Source organism: Ursus maritimus, unplaced genomic scaffold (assembly GCF_017311325.1).
Source record: "Ursus maritimus isolate PB19 unplaced genomic scaffold, ASM1731132v1 scaffold_13, whole genome shotgun sequence".
In the NCBI taxonomy this organism is placed as follows: Eukaryota; Metazoa; Chordata; class Mammalia; order Carnivora; family Ursidae; genus Ursus; species Ursus maritimus.
In genome coordinates this window covers 62262575-62283737 of record NW_024423675.1, presented here as the reverse complement: position 1 = coordinate 62283737, position 21163 = coordinate 62262575, and the positions used below count along the sequence as shown (strand labels likewise).

The window sequence follows — 21163 nt, the reverse complement described above, 5'->3', positions numbered from 1 at the left end:
CCATGGAATGATAGCGTTCTATATAAACTTTCCTTTATTCTAAAAAAAAAAAAGAAAGACCCAGAGGGAATCATTGTTCCAAGATACCTTCCTCTTACATTTGTAATCATTAATGTCAAGGATCTTAAAAGAAAGATAGGTTCAAGGAAAGTTTGTGAGATCACTACTTACAAATTTCCCCAAAGCTTATCATCAGTCTAGATCACAGGGGAGGGATCCACAAATATTTGTATAGGTGGTTAGAAACACAGGCTACAGTCTAGTGAATGGTGGAGCTTCTCTGGACTTGGACACATTTTTGGCTCCTGTAGTCATGGCACCCCTCCAGGACTTTCCTCTCAGTTTCAGCCTTCCCTGGAGACCAGATGCTTCAACTCCAGCCTGGGGCCTCCGGGGAACAGACCTTGGTGCTTCCTGTGGAGTCGCAGCTGCCCTTTCATTTGTGGAGAGTAGGACTTGCTGGTGAATTGGTAGCTGAATTGCTTAATTTCCTTTTTGGAAAGGCTGGATCAAGTCTCTTCTTTGGGTTAAGTTATAGCTCCCCTGAGTCTCCATGAATGCCCTTGGCTTTCTGAAATGTTTTGTGGTTGAGCGCTGTCCTAGGAGCTACTGGGCTAGTGTTGAGGCTGTTATACCCATCATTGCTATAAAAGCACTGCGGCCAACAGAGGTGTCACAGGAAAATGTTACTATGATGAGCACTCCAAATGCTGGGAAGCTCTCTACTCTAGCATCACTTCCTGCAGCTCAGTCCCCTTGAATGCCATTTGGATCTGCTCATTCCCATTGTCACAGCCCTGGACAAGATCTCTATCTCATCAAGTGTGGATTATTTGCACAAGCTCCCTAGCCAGGCTTCCTGCTGTCACTGGGCTCTTCCACTTCCTTCTCCAGGGGCTCATATGGATTGTACTAGATAGAACGCCTTTATTCTAGAGAGAACACTGAAAGCGATGACTACCTAAATTAGGAAGATGAGATGTCCAAAGCCCAAGGACAAGAAAATGGCTGGGACTCAGGATTAACTGGAACCCAGAGACTTAGAAGCCACCAAGAATCTCTCTTCCTCCTTCCTGCTCATCATGCAACAGTCTCCTATGCTCACCAAGCCAGAACAGTGGCATCCGCACCATAGGAACCACAGCCACCCAGTGACTGAGCGCCACATCTAACAGCTGCAATGCCAGGGGAGAGGTGGGTCATGGAAAACATTATTGCCTATGGAAACCACATGGATGGAAGTGGGGTGGTAGGAAATGGTTCCCAGAAGAAAGCAGGTGCTTGTGTAACAAACAATAGGTACCTGTTACTCAAAGCAGCAAGAAACATCTTCCTTCAGTGCCTTCCACACCTGCTGCATGAGTCACCAGACTTCATGCAAACTGCTATTTCTGTCCGAATTTTATAGATACCATTTGTTCACCGTCTTGAAATATCCCTGTTCTTTGGGAAGTGGTGTTCCTTTTTGCCTAGAGTATTCATCTTCTGTACAAATACTTTCAACCAAACTTACTGTATCCAGAAACACTTCTAGCTCTTGCTTGTTGTAGAATTGGTTGAGTAAATTAGTAAGAGTACACAAATATAAATGTCAGCTATGCTGTCATGCCTCCTGGACATCTTGGAACAAATGACTGGCACCCTCAATTCTCCTGTTCTGGAGCTTGTTATGAATCCCTGAGGGGTCTCAGGTGCCTCTCACACAATCTTTATTCTACACAGAGTTGATCCTGGCATAGAAACTACTGCCTTTGTGTTGTAACAAAGCAAAGCAAACAAAACCAATACATAAGAGGATGTGGTATATAAACACAATGGAATATTACTCAGCCATCAAAAAGAATGAAATCTTCCCAATTGCAATGACCTGGATGGAACTAGAGGATATTACGCTAAGCAAAATATGCCAGTCGGAGAAAGACAAATACCATTTTCATTCATATGTGGAATGGTGAACACAGGAGACAGGAAGGAAAAATAAGACAAAAACAGAGAGGGAGGCAAATCACAAGATACTCTTAACTATAGGGAACAAACCGAGGGTTGCTGGAGGGGAGGTGGGTGGAGGGATGGGGTAACTGGGTAATGGGCATAAGGAGGGCACTTGAAGTAATGAACACTGGGTGTTGTATGCAACTGATGAATCACGAAATTCTACCTCTGAAACTAATAATACAGTATATGTTAATTAAATTAAATTTAAATAAAAAAATTTAAAAACCCAATACATAACCAGTTGCACAAAATATATGTGGGCCTAGCAGACTTTATCAATGCTTTTGTTATGGAGACTAAAAGTGGAGGGACTGTCTTTCAGCAAAATGCACAATTCAAAAAGCCAAAAAAGCTCCGCTGTAACCAGCCTCTGCTGCTCCGCCATTGCCCCTGCCCCGTCAAGGCCCAGCCTCCTCCTGTTGACACTTCTCTTCCCTTTCTCTTTCTTCAATACTTACTTTTTATTTGAGTATAGTTGACACACAGTGTTAAAGTAGTTTTAGGTGTACAGCATAGGGATCCGACTTCTCCATACATTATGCTATGCTCACCACAAGTGTCGCTCCCATCCGTCACCCTAGAACGCTGTTACATCACTGACTGTATTCCCTATGCTGTGCCTTTTACTCCGATGACTTATTCATTCCATAACTGGAAGCCTGTATCTCCTGCTCCCCTTCACCCATTTTGCCCATCCTCCGACCCTCCCTCCCTCTGGCAACCATCAGTTTGTTCTCCGTATTTATAGGTCCGATTCTACTTTTGTTTGTTTATTCATCTGTTTTGTTTTTTAGATTCCACATATGAGTGAAATCATATGGTATTTGCCTTTCTCTGTCTGACTTATTTCACTTAGCATTGTACCCTCTAGTACCATCCATGTCATTGCAAATGGCAAGATTTCATCTTTTTTATGACCGTGTAATATTCCTCTGTGTGTGTGTGTGTGTGTGTGTGTGTGTGTGTGTGTGTGTGTGTGAGAGAGAGAGAGAGAGAAAGAGAGAGAGAGAGAGGGAGGGAGGGAGAGAGAGAGAGAGAGAGTACACACTACATTTTCCTTATCTACTCATCTATTGATACTTAGGTTGCTTTCATATCTTGGGTATTGTGAACAATGCTACAGTACAATGAGAGGTGAATATATTTTTTTGAATTAGTATTTTTGTTTTCTTTGGGTACATAACCAGTAGTGGAATTACTGGATCATATGGTAATTCTTATTTTTGATTTTTTGAGAAACCTCCGTATTGCTTTCCGTAGTGGCTGCCCCCGTTGCCAGTCTCACCAACAGTGCACAAGGGCTCACCCTTCTCCTCATCTTCATCCACACTTTCTCGTGTCTTTAATTTTAGCCATTCTGACAGATACAAGGTGATATCTCCCCGTAGTTTTGATTTGTATTTTCCTGATCCTGATGATGAGGGATGTGGAGTATCTTTTCATGTGCTGTTGGCCCTTTTCTATTTCTCATCCCTCCACCAACCAAAACTGACAGATTGCCCCCTCTTTCAGGTCATCTTGCTGCTCTCAGTGTAGAACCGAAGTGGAGATAAAAAGCTTGATCCAAGCTACTCCAGAGGTGCTCGGCTGCCCATGTGCCCGGCCTAGGGGAGCTTTCTTCTGCTCAGGTACTAATTCCTGGTCTAAAATACTGTGACTGGGAGCAGAGCTGCTCTGTATAAAGAAGGTGGGTTGAGGCCATGTTCTCAGAACAGGACTGCTTCCTGGCAAGGGCGTGGACTCCCCGCCATAGCTGGTGTGTGACGCAGGGCAGGGGGGGATGTAAGGAAAAGCATGTGCATGGGCGGGAGCTTACAGATGACTCGGAGGGATATTCCTGAGCAAGATACAGGGTTTTCTCCATGGAGCTAAATATAACTTTTGAGCAGGGAATATGGTGACTCTGCCAGGGGAGGGATCCCAGGCTGAGCCAGAGGGCCAGGGATCGGGCAGGCCAGGGATGGGAGGCTAGGAATGCTTCTCAGTGGACCTGATCACAGATTGAGTTGAGGAGCTGTGGAACCAGCTCTCCAGAAGCGTCTCCAGCACAAACTTAGGAGGATATAGAAAGAAAAGAAGGGGACTGGAATTGGGGAGACAGCATGCTGACGGAAAGCACAGCTTGACTCAGGGAGGCTGAGAAAGTGGTGAAGGACCGTACCAGAAGAAAGGCTTGTTTGAAACACCCTATGGCAGAGCCCAAGTGACACTGTTTAAAGCAGCATGTGGAATGATGGCCAAGGCCAGTGCTCTCCTGGAAGTTCAAAGTGTGAGAATGGGAGGACGGAGCCAGCCAGGAAAACACTCTGCTTCTCCGAGGACTTCAAAGACTGAGAGAAGACGCAGAACTGGAGGTAAGACGAGGAAAAGAACTGGGGACTCAGGGGAAGAGCTAAGAGGAGGACCTTCGGACAAGTGCTCCCCAAACGTGCCTCCCGAGTAAGTGCTATGGGGCAGATTATGTAGGTCTTGCTTGGTGCTCAGTACAATGTCTGGCGCAAAGTAAATACTCGATACACATTTGTTGATAAAAGTGTAAGAGTGCTCCAAGAAGATGCATCATATAATAGGTGTCATTGCCAAGTATGTTTGGGGCAAGCTCCAATAATGCTTTTCTCTTTAGGAAATGTTCAAGTCGCATTAGCAAGTTTAAAGCTCTGAGAAATCCCAAAGGAAAGAAACTTGTCTAACTTTCCTTAACCTAGCATCTGCCGTATTATTTGGTCAGAACATTCCCCCACCCCAGTTGTCACCTGTTCACACTTGAAGGAGCACAGGTTCCTTGAAAGGTACAAAGACAGAATCAGGAAGGGGCTGGAATCCATGCCAAGACAAAGAGAGATCGGAGACTGTGGGTTCTTGGAGAATGAGGTGGGTGTGCAGGACATGGCCGGTAGAGAGGGTGAGCGTAGTAGAGCCTTGTGCCGGGACCCAGGGCCTCCTGCCTCCCCTTGGGTGTGTTTGTCAAGAGAAGTGGTGGCAGAGCCCACAACCAGGCAAACTCAGGAGAAGGACGGCCTAATAAGGTCAATGTTCAGTTCGTTCAAGGTGGGGGGGGCAGGGTCTACACAGCAACCCTCATACTGGTGTCTCGCAGGTCTTTGTCGGACCTGGAGGTGTTCTTCAGAGATGTATCACATGACACCCCAAAAGCAAAGGCGTTTTATGTCAATTTCTATGTAATTTTTTCCTTTCTCCCTCCCTCTCCCGTTCCTTCCATCCTCCCTCCCCTGCCCGTTCCTTCCTAAAAGGGGGGTTTGTGTTTCTTTTCCCAGGAATGTGTAGACTATGAAAGAAATCCTTCCTCCTGATCCTCTGACTCCGGATGTTTCCTCATCCATTCATTCGGTCAGTATTTGAAGTGCCACTGATAGGGTGGAGGAATGCAGCCTTCGAGTCTTAGATAGTAAAAAAGAACACCAAGACAATCTAATTAAATTCCTAAGTGGAAAGTTTACACCAGTGATTTTTAAACTCGATCATTGAAGAATCACTAGGAAAGTTAAAAAAAGACACATCCTTGTGTGTCAGGGGTCAGAATCCTGGATTTTTGACTGTTGTAATTGTAAGAGCATCCCAGGACATTGTCACGGTGTGTGTGCTCAGCACTGCATTGTGAGTTAGTGTTTGGAATATGCTGCACACGGCAGGCCATCTCTCTGAGGGCACGGACGGAAACACATCTGACCGACTAGCTGGGTTATCATGCTTGTCCCCCTTGCTCATTAGGAAGGTGCAGAGGAGGGAGCCGAGCCCTGGGACCAGACAGACAGCCATCTGCCACACAGAGGCCTGCTCATATGCCCGGAAAGTCAAGAGCCACACATGCTGCATTTCTGCTCTACGGGCCTTGAAGTGGAGAAGACGGCTTGTTGCCATTTTATTCGGTCCCGTGGCTCCCGTGAAGCTCCAGTCCCACACTCCTCACTTGCCTCTTAAAGGTCCATCTGTTTCCCCTTTCAACAAATTGACCTGTGTGGGAAATAATACCGAAGACCCTCCTCCAAGCTGTGACAGATCATCGAAAATTGCTAGGAAAATAGCTGCGTAACAACGACAATACTACTTTCAGACCCTGAGATCCCTAAGCGTGCTTTTTACCCCCAGAGTGTTTTCAAAGCATGTGTCACTGCTTCGGGGCAGGCTTGTACCGTGAGCATCCTCATAACTGACACTTCATCTGCGGCCCAGTTTACTTTTGTATACGTTTAGTCCTGCATACAGATCCTAGCCGTGGCGACTGACTCAAAATAACTCATTTGGGGGCACTACAAAGAGAGTCTTTATCAGCTGTTTTAATAACAACACAACCCTCATTAAGCAGCTCCGTTTGGCTGCTTAGATATTCCTTCTCAAATCGTGTCATACACATTCTTGGAAACTATATTAAAACACTGCCTATTCTCCCATCCTCCACCCCCTTCAGTCTTTGTTTATTGCTTTAGTTCATTCCTGGATTTTCTCCCCAAGCTGTGGCTAAGGAGAGCCACGGATAAGTTCATTTTTTTGCTTCAAAGTGACAGAAATGTCTGATTTCTCTCTGGTTTTGGAAAAACTGAGCAGTCATAGAAGATCGAAAGCAGAAAATCTCGAACCTCTTACAGGGAGCTGCCTCTTGCTCTCCTTCCCTCTCTCCTTCTCTTTCTTCTTCCTGTCCTTTCCTTCCCTCCCTCCGTGTTTCCTAAATATCCGTGATGTGCCCGCCATTGTTCTAGATTAGGAACCAGACACACAGGTGAGCGAAGTACAGTGTCCCGCAGTCTTCTGAATCTCTTCAAGAAGGCAACCAGAGAAATAAATAACATGGCTTTCGTTGGTATGAAATCATCCCAAGATGGCCCTGCATGCTTCGGGGGACGCCTTCCTGGCTCATAATTCCTTTTCCCGCAGACTTCTCTGTTCAGGGTACAGGCCTAGAAAGGCACGAGACCGAGGACTTTATTATTCACAGCGGCTGTCGTGAGACAACATTTTTTGGTACTGGTCCTGAGCCCCACTTCCACAGGGCAACGTGGAGAGGGCCAGATGACCCGTGTCACACCCGCACGTGGCGGCTTGCTTACGAGAGAGGATTCCTGATTGCAGAGAACCCAAATCTTTTTCGACGCCTACCCTTTTCTTCAATAGGAGACCTTACTCAACTTCTGAGAGTGCTTGATAGGCATGGAGATTCTCCCCCTGTACGCCTTTCTCTTGCCCTCTGGAATCCAAATAAAACTAAAGGAGCCGTCAAGTGTCAGGTAAGATGTAAGTGCCTCCCTCCCCTCCACCGCCCCCCTCCGGTTAAGGCCCCAGCTATTGTCCCTGCCCTGGTGGCTGTCTTTCCCTACTCTGCCTTCTCCTTCTTACCCTTGTCTGTATTCTGATCAGCTGGGAAGGCAGGCCTGAGCGCTGATGGCATCTGAGCTCCGATTTGAGATCCGTTTATCAAGAGCTGGAATTGGCAAACCATGGGCCCAGCCAAACAGACGGCAGTCTGTTTTTGTGCATCTCTGGAGCTAGGGGTGATACTTAGATTTTTAAAATGTTGTGTGTGTGTGTGTGTGTGTGTGTGTGTGTGTGTGTGTGTAAAACAATCTGAGACAGAGCCCGCAAACCTGAAATATTTACTATCTCAACCTTTATAGGAAAAGTTGGCCAACTCCTATTGTAGAAGAAATTGTCATGTTATAGGGGAAAGGGGACCATCAGAAAAACAGCAGCTACATCACCCCCAGCATGGATGGAGGTGCTGGGGGACCGGGGTAGCATGCTACCCCTTCATTCTTTGAGGCATCCTGCATACCTCCTTGGTAGAGAGCACACTGTATGATCTTCTTCGTGTCTTAGAAAGTGCAAATTTCTCAGGCTCTAACATCGTACTCTCCGTCTCTGTCTCTCTCCGTTGCTCTCTCTTACTGTTGTGAATTAAGTCAGAAAAAGTGAAGGAAAGAATGTGCATTATTGTTCCAATTATGATATGTGATTCAAACACGTGAGGGACCTTGGCTCATCCTCCTCTCCCGGTTAAGTGCAGCTACGGCATCAATTAGGATTTAGATGTTCTCAGATCTGGGGAATGGATTGCTGAGCGCCAGGAAAATAATACTACAGTGTCTGTGCATGCACGGAGCTAGCTGGGCAGCTGCGCAAACGGATTTCCTTTGTGCCGTCCACCATCTGAGCTCTGTAGGAATTCCCTCCTTTCAAAGTCATCTTGGAGTCCCTGAGTCCTCAGAGCCCCGCAGTACCTTATTCTTTTTAACCTCTCTGTTACCTAAAGATTTAATATTTTTGCTTATACTTCATATACATTGAAACATGCACATGCTTGAGAATACTGATGCTTCCTCTAAAGTGACTGTGGATACTTTCTCCTTCCAGACTCTTTATGGGGTTGACTCCAGTCTCTACTCTTGGCCTTGAAAGGTGGCAAGCGGTTCGGTAATGTGGAATACAGGACACCTGACTTAGCTAAGTCTGATTTTGACTCGATTAAGAATGCTATTAAAAAAAGTGGACATTTGAATGGGGGTGGCTTGTCACCTTGAAGAAAGTAGCGGTTTTAAATCAATACACTCCAGGGGCGCCTGGGTGGCACAGCGGTTAAGCGTCTGCCTTCGGCTCAGGGCGTGATCCCGGCGTTACGGGATCGAGCCCCACGTCAGGCTCCTCCGCTATGAGCCTGCTTCTTCCTCTCCCACTCCCCCTGCTTGTGTTCCCTCTCTCGCTGGCTGTCTCTATCTCTGTCAAATAAATAAATAAAATCTTTAAAAAAAAAAATAAATATACTCCAACATCTTAGAAACAGATGTTAATAAGATGTGATATTTGAAGGACATTTCAGAAGAATAGGATTATACTGAGTACTTTTCTAGTGTTTATCAAATTCTTCCCAAGTGACCGTGGAGTACAGAAAGGCAAGTGCCGCCGTCCCCAGGGCTGTGAGTGTATTCTCTCGTTTGATCACCACATCCCAAGAGCAGATGTGATTGTGCTCCTCATTGGACAGGGGAGGAAACTGAGGCACAGGGAGGCAAATGGAGTAGCTCAGATACAGAGCCTGATGATTTAGTTCCAGAGCTTGTAGCCTTTTCTGACCGACACCTCATGCTCTCAGCATGCCTAGTCATGTGCTGGAAGGGGGAGTCTCATCACTGGTCATGAATTATAGTCACCTGGGAAATGTTCAAAAAAATAATGTGGACTCGGTTTCACTCAGCCTTTCTTATTGGGATTGTTGCATTTGGGGGTTTTTCCTAGTATGTGATCGGAAAGAAGAATCACTCCTCCAAAGGATTGTCTCCAGATTCAAGTCCATGCAATTGACACTTGGATTTTGATTTCATTAGTTAGATATTGTGGCCTGGATATTGGTAATTTTTAAAAACTCCCACATTATTCTCATGTGGAATTTGGCTCAATATTAGGAACTTCATAATGACTTTGCTCTTTGTAGGGCAACATTGCCTAGAAAGAGCTCATTTTGCCTTCCATCTAAAAATCCTTGAAGACCATTTCATCAGGTAGCTCTTAACATTAAGGAGTTTTACAGTATGGAGTTTCCTCAGAAAGTTAACAATGGAACTGCCCTACAGTCTTGCAATCGCACGACTGGGTATTTACCCAAAAAAATACAAACACACGAATTCCGAGGGATACAGGCACCTCTAGGTTTATAGCAGCCTTATTTACCATAGCCAAATTATGGAAGCAGCCCAAGTGTCCATCGATAAATGAATGGATAAAGAAGGTGTGATATAGATACATAATGGAATATTATTCAGATATCGAAAGAATGAAACCTTGCCATTTGCGATGACATGGATGGAGCGGGAGAGTATAATACTAAGTGAAATAAGTCAGTCCGAGAAAGACAAATACTACAGGAGTTCACTCATATGTGGAATTTAAGACAGAACAAATGAGCAAAGGAAAAAAAAGAAAGAGAGAGAGAGAGAAATCAAGAAACAGTCTCTAATTATAGAGAACAAAGTGATGGTTCCCAGAAAGGAGATGGGGGGGGGGATGGGGGAAACAGGTGACGGGGATGAAGGAGCGCACCTGCTGTGATGAGGACCGGGTGTTGTGTGGAAGTGTTGAATCACTATATTGTACACCTGACACTAACATAACACTGTATGTTAACTATACTGGAATTAAAATTAAAAAAATAAAGGCGTTTTCATGGCTCATGCCAGTGCTTAACTCTATTCAAACCAAAGACCCTTTTTAAAAGGAAATATTTTGTTTTAGCATACTCATAGGTCATATCACTCACCTAAATTGGTTAATTTTAAAATCTGTAAAATGCCCTGGATGTTAAATAAAAGAGAAGCAGCAAGAAGATAATTTGTAATAAAATAAGAGCTTTCACTTTCAATATGCAAGTACTTAAGGCACAACCCCATGAAAGGGTTTACTAGTGCTTACACTAATACCATCTTGACTACGGCCCCCGGGAGTGCAGAACCACGCAGGAGTATGGGACTGGTGACTGCCACGCTAGGAGCTGTGCTGCTGTTGAAGTTGTGATTTTTCAAAAGCAATGAACAACCTTGGGTAAAATTTCAAATACAAAATGTACAATTTTCCTTTTGACTCATATAATGGTTGCATTCTTGGAAAATTCAGTGTCTACCAAAGCTGCAAAAATACTTTCTAGATATATGTAAGAGTGAAGGCTCAGAAAACTATAAGCAAATGTTTCACCTACATAACTGTCTGGTGGGACATTGAAAACTTGTACAGAATTGTCTCATAGCTTCCGGGCTCCCCTCACTGAATGCAGGAACACCCAATATCCGTAATTATCAAAAAGTCCTACAAATGTCCAAAATGCTCCCTAGGGGGCGGTATCCCTCCATGGAGAACTACTGGTTAGACTTCTGAGGGTGACTTAAAGATGACATTTCTCCAGAATGAATCCACATAGGTAAGAGTTGCCATTGGCAAGCCAATGTCTATAGTCTTATACGTGTGTGAAGAAGCGAGTTTGTGATGGGGGTGGGGCGTGCTAAGGAAAGGTAGCGAGGCTGTCCCCATGCAACGACATAGTAGGAGGAGACTTGGGATTTTGGCGGTCTGTGAGGTGGTGATTCGGTTATAAGGACACACACTGATATTTGACCTGAGTGTGCAAGAATCCAGTAACTTAGAAGTGGATCTGCCAGAAAACACACAGGATAGATTTTTGGAAGCTACGTTGGAAATTGTGATTGGCTGAGGGAGAGCGAGCCATGCTTTCCGGCATCTCGTCAGGCAGACTGCTCTGGAGCCTGTGTATGCTGGGACATTCTCAGACTTCTGCCCTCAGCCAACCGTTCCCACTTCCTTCCATTCTCTTGCTAAATGAGAAAATCGCTGCTTCTGGGGATGACATGCTTCCCAACTACTTGGAAATTCTGATGGTGACTTGTAGTTCCTGAATCATGAGGGATTACCGTGGGGCCTCACAAAGACCCATGGATGTGCACTAAAGATAGACAGCAAACAACACATCAGTACGTTGAGAGAAGTCCTTTATTTTCCCGTTTTGAACACTCTCCGTTTTAAAGCTATAAACAATGTCTCCTCTCCTTTTCAAATAATGCTCTTCTAGGGAGCCTTCATATCTCCGCACACATATGCATTCGGGTATTTGCTTCAAATGCCATTTGCCACCGAGGAGAATTAGGCCTTAATTCTTGCTGTGCCCACACATCCTGGAGGGGGCTGCTGGCATGGCTCCCATCCTGTGAAAGAGGTAACACGTAATTCCACACTGGCCTCGGGGAAGTTCTCATATGTACATTAGGCTGGTTCCTTTGGCTGCAAGGGGAGGATTCTGGGGAGTTCTGAACTGAGTTACAGCGACGTTTTAGAGCCAAAATTAGAGAACACACGTTATGATGACTTTCACCACGTCAGAGCTACCAATATTTAAAGATCTTTCATGAAAACAGTTGGTGAATATAATTGGCGGTATAAAATATTCTGGTTTAACCACTCACCATTAAAGGAAAAACTTGAACTGAAAATCCTGATGTCAGGAAATATAATATAAATTTCAAGATAGTGGTTTGCCCCGTTGGAAAACCCGCAAGCTTCCGGATCCAGCAGGCCTGCGTTAAAATCTTGGCTCCTCTATTTACCAGCCGAGAGGCCTGAAAGCTACTTCCCTCTCTGAGTTTTAGATTCTTTATCTGAAAAACATGGCTCAAAATATTTACTTTGTGAAGTGTGTTTTGCACAAGGTTAGCTGTGAGAGAGAAAGAGGGAGAGATGGTTAAAGACCAGACTGAAAACTGTTTTCACCAGCAAGGAATAGTAAGGAAATTAATGTATTACACTCTGTTTATGTTTCCAAACTAAGTGTTTATTTAGCTAGGACATTGTGCCTTGATAATGGCACCCCCCCCAAAAGAGAAAGCAATAATGTTGCAAATATAATTAGTTATCAGAAATTTTGCATCACACACTATGCAGTTAAGTTTCGTTATCAGCCATTTGCGTGGGTCAAAATCAGCGGTTCTCAGTAATTTGGGGGGAACATCCCCTTGAGAATCTTGCAAGAGATCATCAACAAATGCACCTATCTTCATATAGCCACAACAGTTTGTAAACCACTTCTGGCGCACTAATTCCGTATAAGGGTCTCTCAAGGGTCTGCGGAGCTTGTATATGAAATCCCCAAATACGCACTTTTTAAGAGATAGCTTTTTTTTTTTAAGATTTTATTTATTTATTCAACAGAGATAGAGACAGCCAGCGAGAGAGGGAACACAAGAAAGGGGAGTGGGAGAGGAAGAAGCAGGCTCCCAGCGGAGGAGCCTGATGTGGGGCTCGATCCCATAACGCCAGGATCACGCCCTGAGCCGAAGGCAGACGCTTAACCGCTCTGCCACCCAGGCACCCCTAAGAGATAGCTTTTACATTTGGGGTTCTCAATTTTGATCATCACTGCCAGGATTTAATTTTACTTTAAGCTAACATATACAACAAATTGCTCGTTAAAAGAGAGCAGAAATCATGGAAAAAAGAAATCTGCTCCAAAAGTATGTATGTCTGTGTTTGCTCTCTGCACATGCTTGTGAGGGAAGAGGGAAATATTTCAGAGAAGTGTTTATGACATCGGGCATTTGAAATGAGCTGTAGTTTGAGTATCCCCTAGAACAGTTCACTTTCTCCCGTTGCTGGGAATGATTTCTTCCAGGGTCCAGCCATTTGCAAAAGAGAAAGGATGGGTCATGGAGGACTTGAGCTATTAAACAAGATGGATTCGGGGAACATGGCTTCCTCGTGGCTTTGTTGTTAGACAGTTGCTCTTTTGAGGGCTGGAAAGGAGAGGGTCTGCAGCCTGCTTGCCGCCCAGAAAGAGATTTTCCCTTGACTGGAGAGTCATGTGAAGCCTGCTCCCTAGAAGGGCGATGCTTAGTCATCACTCAGACCTTTCATTGATTGCTTTGATTGGATCTGGGCCTCTCTGGATTGGCCTTGTTGTGGGAGGATTTTATCTGGGCTGAGCTGGAGGACTCCAAGGCCAGTTAGGGAAGCGAAAGGCACTTTGGGGAAAGAACACCTACCAGTGGCCTTGGATAAAGTCACTTTCCCCTCAGGCTCTTAGTGTTCTCACTGTGAAAATATCTGAAGCAAGACTGTCATCTCCACAGTTCACCCATTCAGTGATTTCATTCAATTCAACAAATATTTATTAAGAGCTATTTGCCAGGAATGTTCTAGGCGTTTGGAACAGATCAGCAAACAAAATAAACAAAACTCACCGTTCCCCCTGGAAGGCGTTGCTGGGGGGGGTGGGTGTTGGTTGGGGAGTATTGGGAATTATAATTATTCATGGAGCAGTCATTGAGAAGGAGATACTTGGGGAAAGACTTGGAGAAAGAAGGGGGAGATGGGGCAAAGCTTTCCAGGCAGAGAGAACAGCAGAGCAAAGTTCCCGAGGCTGGGGCACAGTCCTCAGAGGGGCAGTGAGGGGGCCAGTGCTGCTGCAGCTGTGAAAGCAGGTGGGAGGAGGAGTAGCCTATGAGGTCACAGACACAACGGGAGGCAGATACAGCTCATAGATGCCCTGGTTGGCCAGTGGAACTTGCACTGGGTTTTGGCCCCATACACCCCTTGGGCCATGACCGATGGCCTCAGCATTGAACAGTGTGCAAAATAAGCTGAGTAGCCCTATGTTAACTCATGTAAGAGGAAAAGATGAAAATCCTCATCCTCTCCGTTATGATGTTTGGTTCAACAGGATTGCAATGTCCCAAGTGCCAACTAGTAAAACCACAGTACTTTGCTCTCCTTCCATGAAAGCCCATTCCTCTGCATGAGGGACTCCTGGAGTCTCACACGGGCTCAAAAATGACCAAGTCAGTCCTTCTGGCTTGCCACAGAGTCCTTTTTCTTTCTCATTCCCAAGCTCACAGTATCGCATAGAGCATGGCATTGACCCGGGGCGTTCTTGGCCCCATCACGAGGGGATCTAAGCCCAGCATCAGCTTCTGTCCTAGGGCTGCACTTGCTGGAATAGGCCCCCTCTTGAGAGTTAGTGACCCTCTCACACACTGTCAGCTGAGACCCTTGCTGTAGAAGGCTCCAGAGTGGCACGATGGTAGGAGTGAAAAAACAAAACCAAACATCCTACATTGACTCTCTTGACCCAAATGTACTTTTAGCTTTATGAGAAATCGTGTAAGTTGGTCTAGTCATCCAAGTTTTCTGTGCGTGAAAAATGGGAATCATCAGAGTGTCTTGTCCTTTCTCATGGCGCTTTTGTAAGGAGTAAATGACAGGACACATAAAGCACTTAGCACAGTGTCTAGAACACAAGCGTTTGATAAATGTATTTTTAAAACCTTCCAAATTTTCTGGAACAGAGCTAATGTAAAATATTTTCTCATGGGTGCCTTCAGAAACAGGTGTTAAGTGAAAGTTAGTACAATGTCTCCATAAAAAAAAAGTTGGTGGTGTTTATGGAGAGATTTTAAAAGTTTTTATCCTGTTATGCAGTATTTCTGCTTCTCGGCTGTGCTATGTTTGTTTTCCAAAGTGTAGACACAGATATGCATGAATGTTTATCACAATATTTTTGTTACAAGATTTTTAATAATAGCAAAAACACTGGTGGCAATTTAAATGTTCAATGACATGTGTGGTGGGTAAAAATAATTATGACATTTGCAAAGATAGACTATTATACAGCAATTAAAAATAACATTTACACAGAATCTTCAATGGCAGGAGAAAATCTTTGTGACATAGCTTTAACTGGAAAATTCAGGAGGCAAAATTATATATGACACATATATAATTATATGTATTATATATAAAATACAGTGTATTACTCAACTTGGTCACAAATTATCTTCTATTAGAGACAAAAACTGAAGAGAACTGTGGATCCAAACGTTAATAGTGGTTATTTCTGGGTGGGGATTGCAGATATTTTGTTTCTTCTTTGACCTTTCTTTAATCTCTAAAATTAACATGGATTCTTTTTTTTTTTTTTTAAGCAGGAAAAAAGGCAATGCACTTTATTTTTAAATAGTGTGGGCAGTGCACACATACTTATCAGACCATGTGTCTGGAATTTTATTTGGAAAATATGGTTACAGTAAATATAGGTCAGCTACTTTCCAAGATTTTTTAATTGGAAACTTTTAAAAAACTTCAGAATAAATTATTTCCTGGGCTGGATCTGGATGTGAAGGGAAAATAAAATTTTAAAGGAGCTGGAGAAATGCCTTGAACCTCCCCACATACAAGTAACTCTCCTCTCGGCCTTTGTGAGGGTGAAGCTTCTTCTGTTTCTTGTTTTGAGAAATAGCTCAGAGGCCTAGAGGGTCATGTGGGCCACAGGATAAACGTTGAGCTTCAGAGAAAGCGACTTTGTCGTTGTGATGTAAGTGGTGACAACGGGAAATGTAGACAGAAACTGCTTCCTGGGGGGAGGGGCAGCCTCGGCAGGCAGGGCTAAAGCGGCAGCCCCATCTCACTCCCTGCTGCTTTGTCTTTTGATTTCAAAGCTGGGACTTTGGAATCCATCAAAATCCTAAAGGAGAACACAGGCAGCAACCTCTGTGACCTCAGCCTCAGCAACTTCTTGCTAGACACGGCTCCGAAGGCAAGAAAAACAAAAGCAAAAATAAACTATTGGGACTTCATCAACATAAAAAGCTTTTGCACAGCAAAGGAAACAGTCAACAAAACCAAAAGGCAACTTACAGAATGGGAGAAGATACTTGCAAATGTCTTATCAGATAAAGGGCTAGTATCCAAAATCTGTATCAAACTTGACACCCCAAAACACAAAAATCTAGTCAAGAAATGGATAGAAGACATGAACAGACATTTCTCCAAAGAAGACATATGAATGACCAACAGACACATGAAAAAATGCTCAATATCACTGGGCATCAGGGAAATACAATCAAAACCACGGTGAGATACCGCCTCACAGCGGTCATAACGGCTAAAATTAACAACTCAGGGAACAACAGGTGTTGGCGAGGTTGCAGAGAAAGGGAGCCCTCTTAACACTGTTGGTGGGAATGCAAACTGGAGCAGCCCCTCTGGAAAACAGTATGGGGGCTCCTCAAAAAGTTAAAAATAGAGCTACTCTACGACCTGGCTGTTACACTACTATTTATCCAAAGGATACAAACATGGTGATCCGAAAGGGCACCCGCACCCCAATGTTTATAGCAGCAATGTCCACAATTGCCAAAGTATAGAAAGAGCCCAGATGTCCACAGACAGACGAATGGATAAAGAAGATGTAATACACACACACACACACACACACACACACACACACACAAAATAGAGTATTACTCAGCCATCAAAAAGAACGAAATCTTGCTATTTGCAACAATGTGGATGGAACTAGAGTGTATTAAGCTGAGCAAAATAAGTCAGAGAAAGACAAATACCATATGATTTCATTGATATGTGGAATTTGAGAAACAAAACAGATAACATAAGGGAAGGAAGAATAAAACAGGATGAAAATAGAGAGGGAGGCAAACCATAAGAGACACTGAACTCTGGGAAACAAACTGAGGGTTGCTGGAGGGGAAGTGGGTGGGGGGATGGGGGAACCGGGCGATGGGCATTAAGGAGGGCACGTGATGTAGTGAGCACTGGGTGTTATATGAATATGAGGAATGACTAAATTCTACCCCTGAAACTAATAATACAGTACATGTTAAGTAAGTTGAATTTAAATAAAGAATGAAAAAAGGGCTGGGACTTCGAGAACTCACAGGGAAAGAACAACTGTAAGAAGTTGCTGGATTAGACCTAGCAACCTAGCAACGTGAGGCCTGGTGTGGATCCTCTTACTAACTGTAAAAGAGAGATCTGTGAAACAATCGGGGGAATTTGAATGTCAAGGGGACACTAACTGGTTATAAGGAATCCTTGTTAATTTTGTTAGGTCTTATACTGTAATGGTGATCATGTGAAAAAAATGCTATTAGTTAGAGATGCCTTCTGATGTGTTTAAAACAAAATGACATGATATCTGAGATATGGTTTAACATAGTCGAGAAAAAGGTGTGTGTGTGTGTGTGTGAGAGAGAGAGAGAGAGAGAGAGAGAGAGACCGAGGGAAAGAGAGAAAGAGAGGGAGGGAGGGAGAGAGAGGGAGAGGGAGGGAAAGAGAGGGAGGGGGAGGGAGGGAGGAGGAGGGAGGGAGAGGGAGGGAGAGGGAAGGAGAGAGAGAAAGGTGTGGGAAAAGCAAAGGAAGACCAGCAAAATATTAGGATAATCGTTAAAACCGGATAATGGAGAAATGAGGGGTCACGAACATATTTTCTCTGTTCTTGTCTAAGTTCAAAATTTTCTATAATAAAAATGCATTCCAACCCCCTCTCAAAGTCTGTATTGATTTGATTACATAACAGCATCAACACATTAGCTCCATGACCCCCCGGGAGAGCATCACACGTGGGAACTCTGAACAGCACATTCCACTTCCCTGACCTCCCAGAGCACCCTGCCCACTGCAAACTAGTCTGCTGTGTACGGTTCTGAGAGAAACTTCCACCGGCCCAAGGCTGTGCAGTCAGCCCGGGAAGGTGGAGGCCTCTTCTCTCTGCCTAAGATCTGTTTCCATTTTTGCAATTAACATAATTTGAAAGATTAATGAATGGTTCACTTTGCCCAGCTGTCCACATTTTACACACAGCGTAAACATTCACCGTTGGTGGCCCAGGGCGCTTGCCTATCTTGGGGCAGTTCCCTGCGCGTCAGAGACGTGCTCAGTGGGAGGGGATAGACGGCAGGTGGTGCCCTGGGCAGAGAGCATCTCCAGGAGGGAGACGCCTTCCCAAGGGGACAGCCTTGCCACTCAGGCCCTCTGTGTTTGGGCTTCTTTACCCAGCTTCACATCCTCTGAGCCAGGAGAAAAAGCCACTTGGTTTTCTTCTGACCCTTAGAACTTATTCCAGAAGCTAAGGCTGCTGAAAAATCTCCCTCCTATTTTTTTCTTTCCCTGCTTTGGAAACCATGGCCCCTTTTGTTCTCTTTAGAGTTTTACCTGAATTGCTGGCACATTCGGTTGCAGGGCCCAGACCAGACTGGCCCCGCTAACACAGAGACAAGTGGCTTCCGTTTCAGCGCCCAGCCATTTATTTCTAGGGGTGACGTATCTCGGAGTCCTTTGAGAACATGCGAGCCTCCAGACAAGCCTACAGCATTGATACTGACACTTGTTGCAGAGCCCGGCTCATGGCAAGGGATACATGCATCGCTCATTCTTGTTTGCGGGCCCAGGAGTTTTGGCTGGGTTCATCATAGCACTGCCAGATTAGTAGGAATCTTAGGGGGAGTATTTACTCCAGGACTCCAGCCAGTGCCCAAATCTATCCACGCATCCAACAGAATCAGGCAATGATGTCATGAAGGGTGTCATGATTTGAACATCTTTCAGGACTAAAAAGAGATACTGACCTGCAGGTACCCACGCTGGGCGCAAGCAGAGCTCGACTGCATTTAAAGTGGCAGGCGTAGGGGCCAAGAGGCCCAAATTTAGCTTAGACCACAGCATAAAGGGAAATGGTCAATATTTTCCCCGTTATTTCTGCATCTAATGTATTTTCATGATCCATCACCGTATGTATAGAAAGATTCAATTCTTCCTTATAATGTTTCCTTCATGATTTCACTACATAAGCAAGAGCCTTTAAAGTTCTGCTCTTTGCATATAAAAAAAGTAATGGGTTCTGTCACTTCTGGTTGAACAAATTAGAAACTTATACAAAATTCTTGGCAATAGCAATATAGTATGCTTAAAAGCTGGTAGAAACAGATAGGTTTTTAAGCATATGTTTTATAAACATTATGAAATCACTTATCCGATAAGTTAATCCAGTAAAATAAACCACATTTTTCTTAAGTGTATTTTAGAATATGAAGAGGGCAAAAATGTATACAAGAACTAAATTATTCAGTAGCCATTTTTTTTTTTTTTTTTTTTGCTATCGGTTAAGAAACCCTTCAACTGTTTTGAAGTAGACATTTGTCCGAAAATGTACATCAGAACTGGCTGTTTAAAGCTTTTGTTCACATTTCTTTTTATGTTAATTTTTCTTTGTATTTTCTGGTCTTGACTTTGTTTCCCATGTACTCTTTGATAATAGGTATATGAAACTAAATCGGATATAACTGGAGCCAGCTAAGTATTTTCCCTAAAGATTCATGTATGAACAAAGAAGCTAATATTCTAATTGGAGATGGACATCCAATCCAAAAGGGATTAAGATAATAGCACACTGTGGATTAGTAAATTGATACACACATACAGCTGTCTGGGTATAAATTGAACCTTTGGGTGAAGTTTAAAGGAGGTGAAATTTATCCCTATCATTGTCTTTCTTATCACCAGATGGCAGTGAATGTTAAAGACAGCCAATAAACCCTACCTACGTATTAGTTAACCAACGAAATCACCTTTCAGATGGTAATACCCTTTGTCAGTTCAAGTGCACAGATCTGTAGGACAGTGGCACCTAACCCTTCTTCCCTACGTCCTTCAGATCACAGTGTGTTGGTGGGTGTAATAAGCACTTATGGGTTTCTGTACCTCTGCCTGAGTGCAAAAAGGCTGGGGCTCTCTGCACATGAAGAAAACAAGTGGACAGAGGAAACAGTATGGATCGTAATCTTAACCAGCTTGGACTGAAATCCCACCTCCTCGTTGGGCAGGATATTTAAACACTCAGAGTCTCTCATTTGTAAAAGGGAGAGAATGACACATGAATCTCAGTGGGTTGTGGGGACGAGTGGTCCCCTTGTCCATCCAACTGTGTCCATCAACCGTTACCCAAAATGGTAGCTGTAATTATCACTATGATTAGTAATTCACAAATGTGATTTGCTCAGGTGCTAGGTGCTGGTGATAAAAAGATGAATAAGACAGAATCGTGGTACTCTAGAAGCTTCTAATCAAATTGGAGAAGAGAAACAGATCATTTTAATGCAATGTGGTAAGTAATCTCATAAAGGGCACACCCACAAGGAGTGTGAGAACTGGGACATCTGTAGTCATAAGACAAGAACCAACCAAAGACAAGATGCCCATGGCTATGGCGGGTGCTAGCGTCTCAGGAGAGAGAAGAGCTAAGCTAGGATTGACCAACTGCTACCGTCACAGTGAACACAGAGGGCCCAGAGCTCAAAGTTGAGGTAATGTGTAGCATTGCAAGGGGGAGAACCATACCATGGGAAGGAGGGTGTTTTAGGGTCAGGATTCTTATAGGAGGGACTCCTTCTAGTGTACTAGTCAAAAGATTCCATAAGCGAAGCAAGGATTGAGCTAAGTGTTTAAAGTGTGGATTTCATTTCAAGAGATGGGGAAGGGAAGTGGTGCCATTTACAGGGGATTGGTGGAATGGGCAAATTTACTAGGATAGAATCAGGACAAAGAAGTTGATCAGAAAGTTAAGTTAGAAACAAACTGAGGGTTTCAGAGGGGAGGGGGGTGGGGGAATGGGATAGGCTGGTGATGGGTATTAAGGAGGGCACGTATTGCATGGTGCACTGGGTGTTATACGCAAGTAATGAATCATGGAACTTTACATCAAAAACTAGGGATGTACTGTATGGTGACTAACATAATATAATAAAAAATATTATAAAAAAAAGAAAGTTAAGTTAGCACAGGAATTTGAAGAACATTGAGTACCTGGCTAAGGCAT

At 44.0% G+C, this 21163-nt stretch overlaps 1 long non-coding RNA gene across 1 annotated transcript; it reads left to right on the top strand.

Annotated features, from left to right (window-relative positions):
* Positions 1-3842: 3842 nt before the first annotated feature.
* Positions 3843-8626, top strand: LOC103660841. The gene is made up of 4 exons (XR_567917.1): positions 3843-4349; positions 5271-5343; positions 5725-7235; positions 8359-8626. It is a non-coding gene; the product is annotated as an uncharacterized LOC103660841 (long non-coding RNA).
* Positions 8627-21163: the final 12537 nt, after the last annotated feature.